This window comes from Nannospalax galili, unplaced genomic scaffold (genome assembly GCF_000622305.1).
Source record: "Nannospalax galili isolate Female #2095 unplaced genomic scaffold, S.galili_v1.0 scaffold203, whole genome shotgun sequence".
Lineage (NCBI taxonomy): Eukaryota > Metazoa > Chordata > Mammalia > Rodentia > Spalacidae > Nannospalax > Nannospalax galili.
In genome coordinates this window covers 2,738,330-2,748,422 of record NW_008351640.1, presented here as the reverse complement: position 1 = coordinate 2,748,422, position 10,093 = coordinate 2,738,330, and positions in this window count along the sequence as shown.

The window sequence follows — 10,093 nt, the reverse complement described above, 5'->3', positions numbered from 1 at the left end:
GATAACAAATTTATAATGATTAATTATTTCCTCTTTAATTTTCACTTAATTTTACAATCTTATAAACAATGCACTGAAGGCTTTGAGGTTTCAAATGATATAATTTGAGAGTTTTAGGCAGATTTTAATGTTATGATAGTCTAGCTGACTTTAGTTTGTAAGATATATGTAGTGTGTGTGTGTGTGTGTGTGTGTGTGTGTGTGTGTGTGTGTGTGTGAATTATTCCTGGTATGCAGCTTGCCTATTAAAATATCAACCATGTTTTAGAAGATTGTTCACCTTTCCTTTTGGGAATCAGATCTTGGCATCTGACTGTGATAAAATTCTCTCAAATTATTCACCACTTGTGCAGATGTACATGCTTTGGCAAAACGTTAGAAGAATTTGGTATAGGTCAGACACATAGGTCTTGTATAATTTTAATAACTTTCTCTAATGTTCCAAACATTCTGGAATCAAATATCATTTTTTCTAATGTTAGACATGGGTTATTTAAACATGAAGCAATGATCAGCTATTTTTCAAGAAAGAAAAAATATTGCTATTCATTCCATGATTACATTTAGCATTATGATCTGAGAATCAAAAAATGTGGATATTGTTTTATCAGCAGACTAAAATTATGAATGAAGATATGCTAGAAAAGGACACTAGAAGGGGTGAAAAGAAATAAAGCACTTTGTAATAGCATTTACTGAAGCACGACAAACATGTGAAAAGGTAGCATCAGAGTTTCCAAACTTTTCAAGGTAAATACTGACCAAGGCAGAAGAATGTACTCCATCTATTATCCTTCTGGGGTAATCTTCAAGGTATTTAGATAACAGAAGACTTAAATAAATGTGAGCAAATAAAGCACTCTAAAGCAGGAAGATTGGTTGCTTCATCTTGCATGTTTTAACAAGGAACTTAAAGGTATAGTATCGCTGACAGCATATGAATGCTTGGAATATGAGTCATACTCTTTAGAAAACCAATGATTTCTCTTAAAATGCAGGAGCACAGTCTTACCTCATAAACATCTTTGCCCAGAAATACATATATATTAAAATACTTTCTATATTTCTCCTACTCTATTAAGATAAATTCTGCATTGCTCAAAACCCTCTGCTGTGACGCTATTATTTTCGTAGGTTCTACCAGGATACAGAGTGAGATATATCTGGCACTGTGATAGACAAAAGGAATTTTCTAAAATTAATATAGCATGCTGTCAATCAGGATCCAAATTTAGATAATGAATGAAGCTTTTTCACAACTCATCCCAGTTCATATATTGTTTCTTAAAGAGCGGCTCACAGAACTTCAGAGACTTCTAGATTTCTTACCATTATTTGAGGACTATGTGCAAATTACACTTACTATTATATAGTTCAATTTCATAATGATTGTTTAGCAGCAGTAAGTAAAACAATTGGTCATTTCTCTTTGAGTCAGAATAAATAAAAAAGAGAAAAGAGATACATTACTGCAGGACAGACAATATATGAAGCTCTTTTTGGTTAAAATGCATAGCATTGAAAAGCTCTTTTTGCTTGACAAAATTTATTCTGTGCACTAAATAAGGCTATCCATATGTTCTTTGCACAAAATATAGAAACCAAGCAAAACCTGTGAAACTTCAGATGACAAAATCTTAGTTTTCAATATTTAGTCTAACGTTTAAATTTTTACTCGTTATTAATGCTCCATTTTATTCATGTTTCATAAGGAACTGCAGAATTTGTCCCATGCAAATTGCATCAATTCTGCCATTATTTGGTTACCAGACTTACTGAGTGTATATTTATTTTATTTTATTTTTATCTTGATAAAATGAACTTCCAGTGTCTTCTAAAGAGAGATTGATCTCTGTGGTGAAAGTGAAATCCATTCTCGTTTATGACTTCTAATCCTGTGAACCTTCCAGAACATCGAACTATCTTATATATCATGGTGGAGTCCTAGATGGGCATTTCTGGATTACTCTGTGATATTCTAATAATACTTTTGAGTGGCAGTCAGTAATTTCCTTATGTAATCTCTCCTTACTTCTTCATCTCTTGGTTACTCATTAAAAAACTAAAAACAAAGTGAAATTCAGCAATTATTTTTAAGCACAGTTGCTACCTTTATACATTGTAGTTTGCTATGAGTAATAATTGAAACTTCAATCCCACTAAATATATTTAAGAATACATGAAATAATTATATATTTAGTGGTATATACTTTTTATGGTCACTACTATAAAACTTAAATCAAATAATTTATAATACTAGGGACATCTGGGTTTCATTTCTAATGGAATCATTATAAAAAAATTACCTTAATGAAACTTGTAAAATACCTCCCAGGCAATGTTGAAATGGACTTTCAGGTTCTATGGTTAGCTCTATTTAAAAAAAAAATGTTTTACAAACAGCAAGAGGAAAGTAATAAGATTTCTCTTTCCAGCAGCCCTCAAGCAGGCAAACTCAGGTTTAAAAGGTCTCTCTCAGTGTTAGTGGATTCCTTCCAATCAGCTTCAGTTAAATTGCCCTATAAACATCAAGTAGCTATGCATTTGTATCTGAAACACTAGCAAAAGTCTTGCAAACAAACCACTCTAAACAAATTAACGGCCACATTTATGAATTCAATTGCACTTTTATTTTTCAATTCATAGTCATCCCAGTATGGAAGTGTATTTTATCCAAGGCGTTCATTTCTCAGCATGGTTTCCCATTTTCCAAGAACAGTATCAAATCAGAATCTGTCACTATTGCTTAACATTTAATTATGCAGTTTGGGGTTCAATCCTAAACAGTTCACAGAGGTGAGTAAATTATTTGGGGGCTGTTCTGTTTGGCCCACAGTAGTCCTGCTTTTGTTTTTGAATGAGTGGTTTGTTACATTCACAGTGATTAAAAGAATAAATAAGGAATAGCAGACGCACAGAAGCAGCAGACATGTAACAAAATAATAAAACCAAGTACTCAGAGCACAGCCATTGGAGCAACCACTTGGCATTCTCAATCAACAGAGTGTGTAGAGGAAGGGTGCAGAGTGTCTCATCAGGTGAGATTTCCATGTAAAAGAAAAAATACCCCCGAAATGTGAACACAATCAAATCAGGCCTTTACATTCCTCCAGCCTGGGGAAGCTGAGGCTGCCTGCTCGAGTTCCAGAGATCCCCGCCCCTCGCCAGGACCTTCCACCTTCTCTTTCCTACCACAAGCATTTTTGTAGCAAGGAATAAATATTATACCCTCCGTTGGAAATGGTTTACAAAGACACAGTGTTTTTAAATAACTTACCTACCCATTTTTCACCCCCTCTCTGTTAGAGAGCCAGGGTGCTAGCCTGACTCTGGAAGGCTTTTGATATAAACGTGTTTGGGTCTGAAGGTGGGAGACTTGAGGAGTCAGGCTTCCTGAGGCAGCTTCTTTGTGAGCTCAACAGCACATGGCAGTCTACCAGATATTAGGAGAGGCTTCCCTTTAGAGCTAGAGAGGAGTTTCATTAGGATGAATAACTTAGGGGCTGGAGAGAGATGAGTCAGCGGTTAAGAGCACTGGCTGCTCGTACAAAGAGGATTTAGGATTGATTCCCAGCACCCACATGGTGGCTAACAACCCTTTATAACTCCAGTTCCAGAGAATCCAACACCCTCTTATGACCTCCACAGGCACTGCACAACACCTGTACACTTACAGAGTCACAGACAATACTAGTCATACACATAAAATAAAAATAAAAGTAATAACATATTTTTTAAAAGAGTATAACTTAGAGTAAGAGAGATAGCCATTATTGCCAGGAGATGGGGAGGCCCAGAGGAGAGTCTTTAGAAAAATCCCCTAAACGAAGGAAAGCACCTGACTTGCATATCACTATATGGTTTAGATTGGGATAGTCTGCATGACATGGAGCACAGAGAAGCCAGGCTCCTGGTAGGACCATCTGTCCTAGAGAGAGAGAGCTGTAGTGCATTTGGTCTGATATTTTCAGGCTATGTGATCTGGTGGCTTAAAGTGGTCAGCATCTTAAAGGGGTAGTTCAATAATCTAACAAAGAGGTGATATTTTTGTCATTTTTAATATAACCAGGATTTACAGAAAGAATTTAAAAAAAATTTAAGACAAAGACTACATAATTTATGAACACATTTATTATTACAATTCTTAAGAAATGCAAGTACCAACACATGTAGATTATTTACCAGAAAGTCTAAGCTAATGAAATAAACATCTCATTTATTCATCTAGATGATTTAGTTGTTTGACTTTATTATGAAAATCTTACCAATTTATAATTCATAAAATTTTTTATTTACTGTTTTTATTTTATGTGTATGAGTGTTTTGCCAGCATATGTGCGAGTGCACCCTTGTCATGCAGTGCCCATGGCAGTCAGGAGAGGGTGTTGGATTCCCCTCTACAGACAGTTGTTAGCCACCATGTGTGTGCTGGGAATTGAACTAGGGTCCTCTGTACGAGCAGCCAGTGCTCTTAACTGCTAAGCCATCTCTCCAGCCACCAAGCATAATTTATGGTAAGACCTGAGGCTGATTTGTAATATTTTGAAAATTATTTCATTAATCATGGTAAATGTTAGTGATATGGAGTCAAAAAATTAAAATATTCACAATTGGATTGATGTGAAAAATAGACTATGGAGTCTTAGAAATTGCTGTGATCCCACTTGACATTCTGAAGACAATTCAACACTAAACTGTGTTTTGGAGATTCTGGATGTGTCAGTAGGTAGAGTGTTGTCAAGCATGTACCAACATAAAACTGGATGCTGTGGTGGTTCATGCTTATAGATCCCAGCATTTAGGGGGTAGAGGTAGGAGGATCAGGAATTCTAGGTCATCCTTGTTTACACAGCAAGTATGAGTCCAGCCTGAGCTACATGAGACCTGCCTTGGTTTTTTTTTTGATTGTTAGCCGCCATGTGGCTGTGTCCTCTGCAAGAGGACTTGAACTGTGTCCTCTGCAAGACCAGTGCTCCTAACTGCTGATCTCTCCAGCCTGTTTGTGTGGGTTGGTTTTATTTTGTTTTTTTTTTTTTGTTTTTTTTGTTTTAAATGTGTATTTTTTAAAATAAAAAAAATGCTTTTATTTGTTTTCTCATCCCATGAACCTTGAAGGAATGAGAGACAAGTTTTTTAAATTCGTCTGTGAAAATGTCCCTAAATATTACCATTTCCCAGTTTATAGAATTAGTTATATGTTGATTCCATGGACAGAATTTAGAAAAGATGATGGACTGGCTCAATAGCACAAGTCTGTAACACCAGCAATTCCATAGCTTGAAGTAGGAAGAGTGTGAGGCCAAGGAAAACCTAGAAATTGTAGTGAGATTCTGTATTTTAAAATATATAATATGTCTATATATGATATAACCAATATTTGTATATTATGTATATTATATGTATTTCAATACGTAACTTCAAAACAAAAGGAATAAAGTTGAGAAACACCAGAAAAATAAGTAAATGGCAAAATTACACAAAAATGGAAAGGAAATTGTTTTTATTAGAATAGTTTCATATATAGCAAATATGAATTGTGCAACTAATTTGTTGCCAGGTACTGTTAGAAGTCTAGTTTGCCATACAGGGTGAACAAATTGTGGCAAGGCAACCAATGAGGGTCAATTGACCTGGATATTCCTGATTTTAACACTGAAAATTCTGCTCCCAGAAACTCATCAGTCTAGGGCAAATCAAAATGATTTGTCATTCACTTAAGCACCTTGTTTTATAATAATGATCCCCTGATGCCTTAATTCATATTAACATAGCTATCTCATTGTTAATGGTGATGCAAGATAATAATTACCTGAACACTTTCTTTTAAAATAATATTTATTTCTTATTTTCATGTGTGTATGTGTAAATTGACGTTTGTGTGTGTGTGTGTGTGTGTGTGTGTGTGTGTGTGTGTACACCACCAGAGTCAGAGTCCCTCGACCTGGAGTTACAGGTAGTTGTGAGCTGCCTCATGTATGTGTTGAGAAGTGAACTTGGTCCTCTGCAAGAAGAGCAAACATTTTAAAATATAGTCATCTCTCCAAGCCAGAACATCTATTTCTTACTTGGGCATGATCATGGCAAAGTTAAAAGCTAATAACATCAAATTCCCTAGGATACTTTTTAGACTTTACTCTGTACAGTCTGACAGAAGTCAGGACAGAAGTCCTGCACTTGAGCAGGAGTTGGGGTCTGTGATTGTCACCTATCATATTATTACAGCCACAGGCATCATCTCCACTCCTACAGATCCCTTTTGGGTAGGTACCATCACTTCTAGTTTAGAGATAAGAGAATGAAAATGTTCTCCCCACCACTCAAAACTAAAGAGAATCAAGGGCAAAAATGATAAGTAGAACTTCCAGATGGCCACTGAAGCCTTGTTTTAGAAATAGCATTTAGTATTCAGAACAGAAAATTGTGTACACACTCCTCAGAATATTTCAACTCTTGTGTTCTATGAGATAATGTTCTCCTAGGAAACAGGCTTCTCTGTGCAGACACATCAGAATTGCCATTGGTTTTATTCTTGTCTGTCCAAGTTTATTGATGAAGTAGGTAGGTCAAAACCTTTAAAGCCCTAGGCTGGTAAATGTCGCAATGTTTGAAATATTTTCTGCATTGACTTTTGTTGAATTCCACAGGATAACTTCAGAAGGAAGACATTATGTCTTAACTAGCATTCAGAAATGAAAATAAATCAATCAGCACTATTTTTACCACAATTATTCAGTTTTAGGGATTTTATTTTTAGAGCTACATTGTGATTCACTTTATATTTTAATCAAATGTCATTGGCAGATATCTCTGAATAGCATTAGCTAAAAGATCATATTCTACTGCTTTTGTTTAAAAGATCCCTTTTTGCCAACCCCGGTATTTGTTATCTTTTTTATATAAACTCTTAACAAAGCCATCAAATTTTAAAAATCATTATCCCCAGAATACAACATGCTACAGAAAGCTGTATGAAGTATTTACAAGATAGCCATCTAGCTGCAAAATATGTATTTGACTTGACAAAAATATACATATACGGCATGACCCTATAAGTCAAAGCTTAACTTTTAAAACTGTAAACTCAAGCAGACAATACTGAATAAAAAAATATTTAATTATCCCAAACAACTACTACTAAAAAATTAAAATCTCAAAATTTCAGTAGTAGTTAGCATTTCTATTAATAAATTATTGTTTTGATAAAAAAGATATGATAAAAATAAATACATGAGAGAATTTATTGATAAAATAAACTGTCATTGAAATACAATAGAAAAGTTCCCTTTACACATAAATGCAAGAGTGACAGAATTAAGAATGGACTACTATAGCCTGGCATGGTGACACACACCTTTATCCCATCACTCAGGAGGCTGAGGCAGGCAAATCACTGTGAGATCGAAGACGGCCTGGGTGGTCTACTTAAGGAGTTCCAGGCCAGCAGGGACATAGTGAAACCCTGTCTCAGCAACAACAAAAAGGCAAGAATAAACAAGAGGGAGTCATTAAAAGACTTTGTATTATAGACTCGATAACCAAATTGAAATTTTTGAAAGCCAAGGTCTTATCTTTTCATTTCTAAACACATTTATTCATTTATTCCTGAGCATTCAATGAATGCTCTAAGTCAATAATTAATAAAATAATTGGGAATTCAGAGAAGAAGGATGCAACCTTTGCCTGAAGGGAGCTTACAGTGTTCTAAGTGGTAATTGGCAAATTGAATGAAGGAAGCAAACATTGTGTGCACAGAGAGAAAGGCAACAAAACAAGGTTGGGTAATAGGCAGAGAGAAATATGCTTTCCTCCCACAGTGTGCAACAAAGTCAGGGAAAAACACTCAACATGGTGTGCATTATAAGCCCATCAAGGCTCTTTGTGTCATTATTTTGTTTTCCAAAAAGGTGCAAATTGGTGATTGCTAAAGGCAATGGTTAGAACCACCTCTCCCAAAGACCCCTTCCCCCAAACATATTCACGTTGACTATGGATTTTAGTTCAATAGAAGCATTGTCAGAATTGAGCTTTGGATAAGACACACAGAGAAAAGCACTCTTAACAAAGAGAGAATCCTATTTTAAAGGATGTTCCCAAAATCTATGTCAATTTAACTAACTAATATATATATTTAAGTCCCCCCTCACCCAGGTCCTATGTGAACCCCACCCCTACACATAGACTTTTGAGCAGGTTACAGTAAAAGGTATACATTCCTTCGAATGAAGTGGGCCACAAATCCAAAGAGTGGTTGGTTATCACCACAATAGTTCTGCCACTATTTCACAAGTGGGCACATCATTCCTAACATGGTTGTCATGGTTTGTAAGGTTCACAGCTGGATAAGATCACTGAGGTCTTTTCTCAGCATGACAACAGCATGAAAGCACCTTCTGGAACTATGAAAGTTAGCAGGCAAAAAGGAGGCTTCCAGCTCATTTCTGGCTTTATTTTCCCGTATCATGCCACCAAAGAGTGTGGTGTCTTCAGCAACAAGGTCCTATCACCAAGTTCTGGTGGGACAACAAGGTCCTATCACCAAGTTCTGGTGGTAGTTCTCCTACATTAATTTGGGAGCCTCGAGTGTCAGCCAGATTAACAACTCACAAGGGCTTATCCAACACCTCTATGCATGGTGGCTGCAAACCTTTAATACCAACACTTGGGAGGCAGACGCAGGCATATCTGTAAGAGATCAAGGCCAACCTGGTCACTTAGTGAGCACCTGGGCAGCTGGGTTACAAGGATACCCTGTCTCTCTCAAAAAAAAAAGAAAACTACAACCACACACACACACACACACACATGTGTGTGTATACATATTTTATATACACATACATATATATTATATATTTACCCAAATATATATGTATATGTTTACCCACAGACAATTGCCACCCTTAGCCTTAATCAGAGAAGCCATTTTCCAATGAACCATGATGAAGGCAGAATCTTCTGGTTACAAAAAAAGTGCATATGAGTTTGAGTGCTCAGTACTAAACAAAACATTTATAGCATCCCCTCTAAGTCTCAGGCAACATTGTGGTAGAGGGGGAGGAAGACTGTGAGGCTGGAAGACTTGGAGAAGGGCTGAGAAATGCCATCTTCTGGGTCATGAAAAGCCATTGCAATCATGAAGTCTTAACAACTACAAATGACTTCACTGGTCTTATACAAACACAGACAAATTAAGTCACAAATGGAAGCAGGGATTTTGGAGCCCTACCTCTCACTACCGAACTATCTCCCACTCTAATGGATAGTTCTAATCCACTTGTCACACAGATGATCCTGATAGATGCAAATGGGTCATGCAACAAAAATGAAAATCATGAACCTAGAAAATGAACATGAATGAAGGAGTGGGGGTAATGTGGCTGATAAGAAGATAAAACGGTATGAGAATAAATGGAAGGTTGTATATGTACATGAACTTGTCAAAGAACTAACAACAAAAAGTACCTCAAATATTTAAAATCAGCTAAAATTCTACTAAAGAAACAGAATAAAAATATTCAGAAAACACAAACAAGAAAGAAAAGGGGAAAAAAATCAAGCTAGGTTCTGAAATTTCTGTCTCACCGGATGACAAGAATTGTTATATTCAGGCTTCTCATATTTACTGACCAGAAGAAATACAAAAGAAGGAACAGAAGGAAGACACATGTAATAATGAGGTGAAACATGGTGCTCTCAGTGTGGGTTAAGAGAGGAAGGTGGCTTCTTCACTATGTTCTAGGTATAAGGAGTTTGAAGACTGTTTATCAGAAACCCTGGTAGAGATAGCCAACTAAAAACTTGTCTGAGTTAGCAGTACTGATTATATAGACTCACGATAGTAACTGTAGAGGAACCTGAGAGCCACCCAGTGTGCACTACAAGAATCCAGTGGGCAAAGGAACATTTGGTAGATGTGGAGAGAAAGGGAAAAGTCATTCAAGATGATGTTAATGACTCGGTTGAGTATTCATTATGCTATGCCATGGGCTTTGCATTTTATCATAGCTATTAATAAAAATTTTACACGTCGTGGTTACATCAGATGAAAAGCATAAATGAGAGTTCAGGCTAAAAAATGGAAGGCAGATGATGCATT